Raw genomic sequence first — 7,096 nt, forward strand, 5'->3', positions numbered from 1 at the left:
ATCTTTAGAATACCAATATTTTAGTTTTCTCTGGTAAAATTGCATCCTCCCAAACAACATAGCGAGAGAGGAGTCATGTCATTAAACCCCTAGCCCCTGGGTAAATCATCAACCTTTTTTATTTATAATACCATCGGTTGCCCTTGCTTTTGACCGTCAATATACCATCTACATGCAGGGGTGGCTATCAGCATCATAGATGGAACCCTTTAGCAAGTTTAAGGAACCATATTGGTACACTTCCTGAGTTTCACGGCCATAATGAGCGATGCCAATCTACCATGTACACATTATTATCTATCGCCATGTGCTTGCGTACAAACTTCACACACAATGTTAATATGTTTGAGGGGGAAACCAACCAACACTAACTTGCTAGGTAGAAAGCTAGCGGTCACTTTCTGGAATCTAATTATTGGGTTGTTCATGCACACTTGTGGATCGAAAAAGGAAAACATTGCTCCTCTCCTTTCTCAAATCTAGGAAACCATGAGTTGTAGAAAACCCTCCAAAACCACTTTCAATTAATAAGGATGGGCTTTCGAAATAATATTTAAAGTTGTCAGAAGTTTCAAAATTAAGATAATTTTCAGAATTTTTAGTGCTAGCTTTCAACTTTAACTAATTCCGGTGTCAACCCCCAGAAATTCTAGTGCTCTCTTTAAAAAAACATGCCAACAGAAATTTCATCACACTTTCAACAAAATTATCAAAGGCTTTCAACAAAACTATGTCAAGATTCTCACGATTTCATCATAGCTTTCAACAATTTTCACAAAATCTAGAAGTTATCATTCAAAACTCTAGGAACCAACAATATTAGAAAAAAAATCTTTAATACCATCTTTGAAATAAAATATAGAAATGAACTTCTTTAACCTAAAATAAGAAACAAAGGTGGCATAGTTGGTGGCGGGTGTTGCTCCTCTTCATGGTGAGCAGCTAGCGGCATGTTGACACACTTTGCAACAGAGGTGAGGAGCGTCCCTGGTGAGGTGGGGAAGTAGCAAGACCCCTAATAGTGTGGCGCCCATCAAGTATGAGGAGGTGACGCACGTGCATAGACCAATCCAGGGGTTTTCAAAAAGGAGGCGGTCCAGCTTGTGCACGCAAGCATGCACCCGACCCATGCATGCAGTCATAGCAAAATTCAGCACAAATTAATCATGTGCACGCAAATTGTGCATGCATGGATGTCCCTCTCTGAACAAGTTCACGTCTCGCTTTAGAGATAAACCATAAATCATAATATACGTCGAATGTTACAAGGCAGTCTGACAAAGCGGTTCGCAAGATAACCTGACAAAATAAGCGACACGACTACATATATGAAGGACTAAATACAATGTCACGTCACGCCCTAAGACACATAAACTTCACGACAACCCTCAAGAGGAGAAACAGCATGAAGCGTCGATATTGTCGAGTCCAAACTGTTAGCGAACGTGTGTTCGTGCTGTCTGTACGTGCCTACTTTCTAGGACTAGCGCTGAGTTAGTTATCTGGCCAGCCGTGTATGTATAAAACCTGTGTAACCCAGATTGATGAATGTATGAGTGTTGCACGGCCTCTCTCTCTTCGCTCGCTTTGACTCCAGCATGGTATCAGTTTAATCCCGATCCGCACCTTCCGCTGCCCCACCTCTTTCCTACACTCCGCCGGCGCCATGAGCACCTCCTCGTCCGCCTCTTCCGCCGGCGACTCCTCCGATGACGAGCAGTTTGATCTTCCCGTGGCCACTCAAACCCTTCCCACCATTACGATCAAATCTCTCCGTATCCGAGACCATGTCCTCGTCATTCTCGATTACGAGAAGGAGAACTACGGCCTTTGGCGCCGCCAGTTTCTCGACGCCCTCGCCAAGTTCGGCCTCACCGACCACGTCGATGGCTCGCCGGCGCAGGCCACCTCCGATTGGGTCCTCAACGACTTCGCCATCCTCTCCTGGTACAACGCCACCGTGACTCCGTCGACCTTGGAGATCGTAGCGGAGCGCAAGGCCTCGGCCTACACCATCTGGCGCTCGATCCGCTCCCTCTTCCGCAGCAATCGGGATGCCCGGATCACATATCTCCTGGATGAGTTCCATAGCTTCATTCAAGGAGAGCTCTCGGTCGTGGACTACACCGCCAAGCTGAAGCAGATGGCGGATACACTTCGGGACCTCGGCCACCGCATCAAGGATCGCGATCTCGTCCACAACGTCCTGCGCGGCCTCGACGAGCGCTTCCAGCACGCCGTCCCGCACATGACCAGCGGTCGCCGGCCCTCCTTCATCAAGCTGCGGGCCTTCCTCCAGTTGGAGGAGCAGCGCCTCGGCCGGCAGGCGCGCGTCGCCGCCCGCACCGCTCTGCTCGCCCAAGCCTCGGCGTACTACGCGGCTCGGCCTCCGACTCCTGCGCCTGTCCCCGCCTCCTTCACCCAGGCCCTGCTCGCCCCCAACACTCACGCCGTGGGCTCTTCTTCCGGCGGCGGCTCTTCAGGCCATCGCAACAACCGACAGAAGAAAAGGAAGCAGAATCCTTCCTCTGGCGCCAGCGGCTTCTCTTTAGGCGGGGGTCCCTCCGGTGGGTTTCCCGCGGGCGCGCGCCCTCCCACCACCGTGGCCGGCACCTTCCAGGGCATCCTTGGAGCTCGCCCGCCCGCTCCGGCTGCGCCTCAGGCTCATCACGCCACGACCGCGGCCACACCCTCACCACACTGGGACCAAGCCGCCCTCATCGCTGCACTCAACCAGATGGCTCTGCATCCTCCTTCCGCGCCTGGTGGTGAATGGGTCTTCGATAGCGGCGCCTCGTCCCACATGAGCTCCGGTTCCGGTATAACCCACTCTCCTCCCAACCCCTCCTCCCCTTCTTCCATCGTCGTCGGCAATGGCTCCCTCCTGCCCATTACCGGTGTCGGTTCCACCTCTTTTCCCACCCCCACTCGCCCTCTCTCTCTTCTTGAAATCCTCATCTCTCCCTCTCTCATTAAAAATCTAATCTCTGTTCGTGCTTTTACTCGTGACAATTTTGTTTCAATCGAATTTGACCCCTATGGCTTTTCTATTAAGGATCTGGCCACCAAGACGGTGCTTCTCCGATGTGACTCCCCCGGCGATCTTTACACCTTCGCCCCGCCACGTCACTGCCTCACCGCCGCCGTCACCGCCGACTTGTGGCACCAGCGTCTCGGCCACCCCGGCGCCGCCGTCCTCGCCAAGGCCTCCGCTCATTTCGATTTTAGCTTCAATAAATCTTCGACGAGCAATTGCGATGCATGTCGTTTAGGCAAACATACAAGGCTCCCCTTTAGTTCTTCTTCTTCCCGCACCACTTTTCCTTTCGAACTTTGTCATTGTGATTTATGGACAAGCCCTCTGTTAAGTGTATCCGGATATCAATTTTATTTGGTCATTCTTGATGATTTCACACATTATACATGGACTTTTCCCATTCGTCGCAAATCTGAAGTTCATGGTCTTCTCGTTCAGTTTTATGCGTACGTTACGACGCAATTCTCTCGCCCTATCCTCGCCCTCCAAACCGACAACGGTCGCGAATTTGATAACCACGCAAATCATGCGCTACTCGCCTCCCATGGCACCCTCTTTCGTCTAACTTGCCCTTACACTTCACAACAAAATGGGAAGGCCGAACGGATTCTACGCACCCTAAACGATGGTGTTCGCACCCTCCTCTTGCATGCGTCCATGCCTCCACACTGGTGGGCGGAAGCCCTAGCCACATCCACCTATCTACTCAACAGACGTCCATGTAAACCCAATCTTCGTACCACCCCACATGAGCTTCTCTTTGGGACCGTGCCTGACTTCCGTCACTTGCGTGTTTTTGGATGTCTCTGCTACCCTAACCTTCTAGCCACCGCACCCAACAAATTATCCCCTCGATCCGCCGCTTGCGTTTTTTTGGGCTATCCAGACGAGCGCAAAGGATATCGTTGTTACGATCCCCTCACCAGGCGCATTATTTTTTCCAGGCACGTCATCTTTGTTGAGTCTGTTTTTCCGTTTAAAACGATTCCAAACTTACCCAACGATTCACCTGGATCAGCTCCCGATCTTCCTCCCGTCGATTACGTCGATCCGCCTGCATGGGCGCCGCCCCCACCGGCCCCTCCTGGATCGCCATCTGTTTCCCCCATGCAGCCCACGACCACTCCCTCCACTCCTCCAGCTACGTCCCAGCAGCCCACGATTCCCTCGCCTCCTGGCCCACCATCACCACCATCCGGTCCATCCTCATCTCCCGATCCCTCCAACCATCCCACACCACCTCTTCCTCGCATGCACCCAACTGCTCATGCGTCACACCCGATGTTAACACGTGCAAAACACGGAATTTTCCAACCAAACCCGCGTTACGCTAATCTGCATGCTTCAGTTGTCTCGCCACTTCCCACATCTGTTCGCTCTGCTCTCCAAGACCCAAACTGGCGTGCCGCGATGCAGTCCGAGTACGATGCTCTCATCGCAAACTCGACATGGACTCTCGTCCCTCGTCCCCCCGGCACTAACGTTGTCAGCGGCAAATGGGTTTTTCGACACAAAACGAACGCCGACGGCTCCCTCGCACGCTACAAAGCCCGATGGGTCGTTCGTGGCTTCGCTCAGCGCCCCGGCATTGATTTTGGGGAGACCTTCTCTCCGGTGGTCAAGCCGGCCACGATTCGGACGGTGCTCTCTTTGGCGTGCTCCCGGGGCTGGCCCGTGCACCAACTTGACGTCAAGAACGCTTTTCTTCATGGCGTTCTCGACGAACAGGTCTACTGCCACCAACCAGCCGGTTTCGTCGATGAGGCTCGTCGCGATCATGTGTGTCGTCTCTCCAAGTCTTTGTATGGCCTCAAACAGGCCCCCAGAGCTTGGTTCCACCGCTTCGCCACCTTCGCCGCCGCCATCGGGTTCGCCGCCTCGCGCTCCGACGCCTCGCTGTTCATCCTACGGCGGGGCAACGACGCCGCGTACCTACTCCTATACGTCGACGACATCGTCCTCGCAGCTTCCTCGACGACTCTCCTTTGCGTCATCATCGATCAGCTCCGTCGCGAGTTCGCGATGACGGACATGGGCGCCCTCCACTACTTCCTCGGCATCCGCGTCCAGCGCACCTCGCGTGGGTTCTACCTCGACCAGACCCAGTACGCTGAGGAGTTGCTTCAGCGCGCCGGCATGTCACAGTGCCATCCGGTCTCCACTCCAGTCGACACGTCGCCCAAGGTCGCTGCCGACGCCGGCTCTCCCGTGCTGGATCCTTCTGAGTATCGCAGCCTCGCTGGTGGGTTGCAATACCTCACTATGACTCGCCCGGACCTCGCATATGCCGTCCAACAGGCATGCCTGCACATGCACGATCCTCGGGACAGCCATCTCGCCATCGTCAAGTGCATTCTGCGCTACGTCCGCGGCACCACCACCCACGGTCTTCTTCTTCTGATCTCCATGTCTACTGAGATCATCGCGTATTCTGACGCGGACTGGGCTGGTTGCCCCGACACTCGCCGCTCGACCTCCGGCTATTGCGTTTACCTAGGCGATACGCTTGTCAGCTGGTCCTCCAAGCGCCAAGCCATCGTCTCTCGGTCCAGCGCAGAAGCGGAGTATCGCGCCGTTGCTAACGCTGTTGCAGACTGCGTTTGGCTACGACAGCTCCTCGGTGAGCTCGGCTGCTCTTCCTCACAGGCTACCATCGTGTTCTGCGACAACGTATCGGCTGTGTATATGTCCACCAACCCAGTTCATCACCGGCGGACCAAACACATCGAGCTTGATATCCACTTTGTCAGAGAGAAGGTGGCCCTCGGCGAGTTTCGCATCGTACATGTCCCGACTACTCAACAGCTAGCGGACATCATGACCAAGGGATTGCCACCATCCGTCTTTCAGACTTTCCGGTCCAGTCTGTGTGTACTGCCACGCAGCGACGACACGACTGCGGCGGGGTGTTAGCGAACGTGTGTTCGTGCTGTCTGTACGTGCCTACTTTCTAGGACTAGCGCTGAGTTAGTTATCTGGCCAGCCGTGTATGTATAAAACCTGTGTAACCCAGATTGATGAATGTATGAGTGTTGCACGGCCTCTCTCTCTTCGCTCGCTTTGACTCCAGCACAAACTATACTTTATAACCCACTATACTTTAGGACTGATTGGTGTGAGAGGCGGCCCTGACTTTGTCGGCAAAAGGAGAAGTGTGCCTTCTTTTCACAGGATGTATAGGATTTGTATTCAGGGTATTGATTGGAAGGGGAAATACGGGGTAGTCTATTCTCCACTAGTAGATGTAGGCTGACATCTAGGCTGACGAAGCTGCTCAGTTAGAACTTAGCTGTACATTTTCTGGATGTCCTGTGTACCGGTACCACCAAGTACGAGGATAAAGATTGTCCTTCTTTTGCGTTTGCATTTGGCATGTCAATCTGTCGATAACAAGCCAACCCTATGTTGATCATCATCCACGACTCCACAAGTGCTTGTTTAAGCCATGTACAATGCTAGGTGCTTAGAAAAATAAATCGATTTTTTTGTAAAACACCAACGCCTATTTTTAAAAGAAGAGACGCCTAATTAAGCGTCTACAAATAAGCACCGATGCTTAAGGTTACAATGATTTATTTCTCTAAATATCTTTCATAAACGTCTTGCATTGTACAAGACCTTCTTATCCTCGCACTTGCATGCATGCATCATGCATGTGCCCAACCTCAACCCAAACCACTAGCCGGCCGGGTCCAAATCACGCACGTGCACGAAGAGACGATTCATTTGTGTGTGACATGCATGCATGCATGCAGTCGTAGCAAAATCCATCACGAGGAGTGCATACGTGCAACCCACCACTCACGTACGTATATGCAGTATGCTTTGTATTTGGACCAGTACGTACTAGCTACGTACTCCATTACCGGGACGGACTTATACTTGTTAATCTCTTGTCACCACCACCCGGGCCCGCCCAACCCTGTCCTATCGGGCGCCACCTCGGAGTTGTCGGCCGGCCAGCCGTGTTATCTGACGCCGGCCGGCGGATTGGTGGAACCCCGTGGAAAGTGCACCGAAACAACGCAGAAACAACTACGAACCGATTTTATATTGCTC

The sequence above is a fragment of the Triticum aestivum genome, chromosome 1A (assembly GCF_018294505.1).
Source record: "Triticum aestivum cultivar Chinese Spring chromosome 1A, IWGSC CS RefSeq v2.1, whole genome shotgun sequence".
In the NCBI taxonomy this organism is placed as follows: domain Eukaryota; kingdom Viridiplantae; phylum Streptophyta; class Magnoliopsida; order Poales; family Poaceae; genus Triticum; species Triticum aestivum.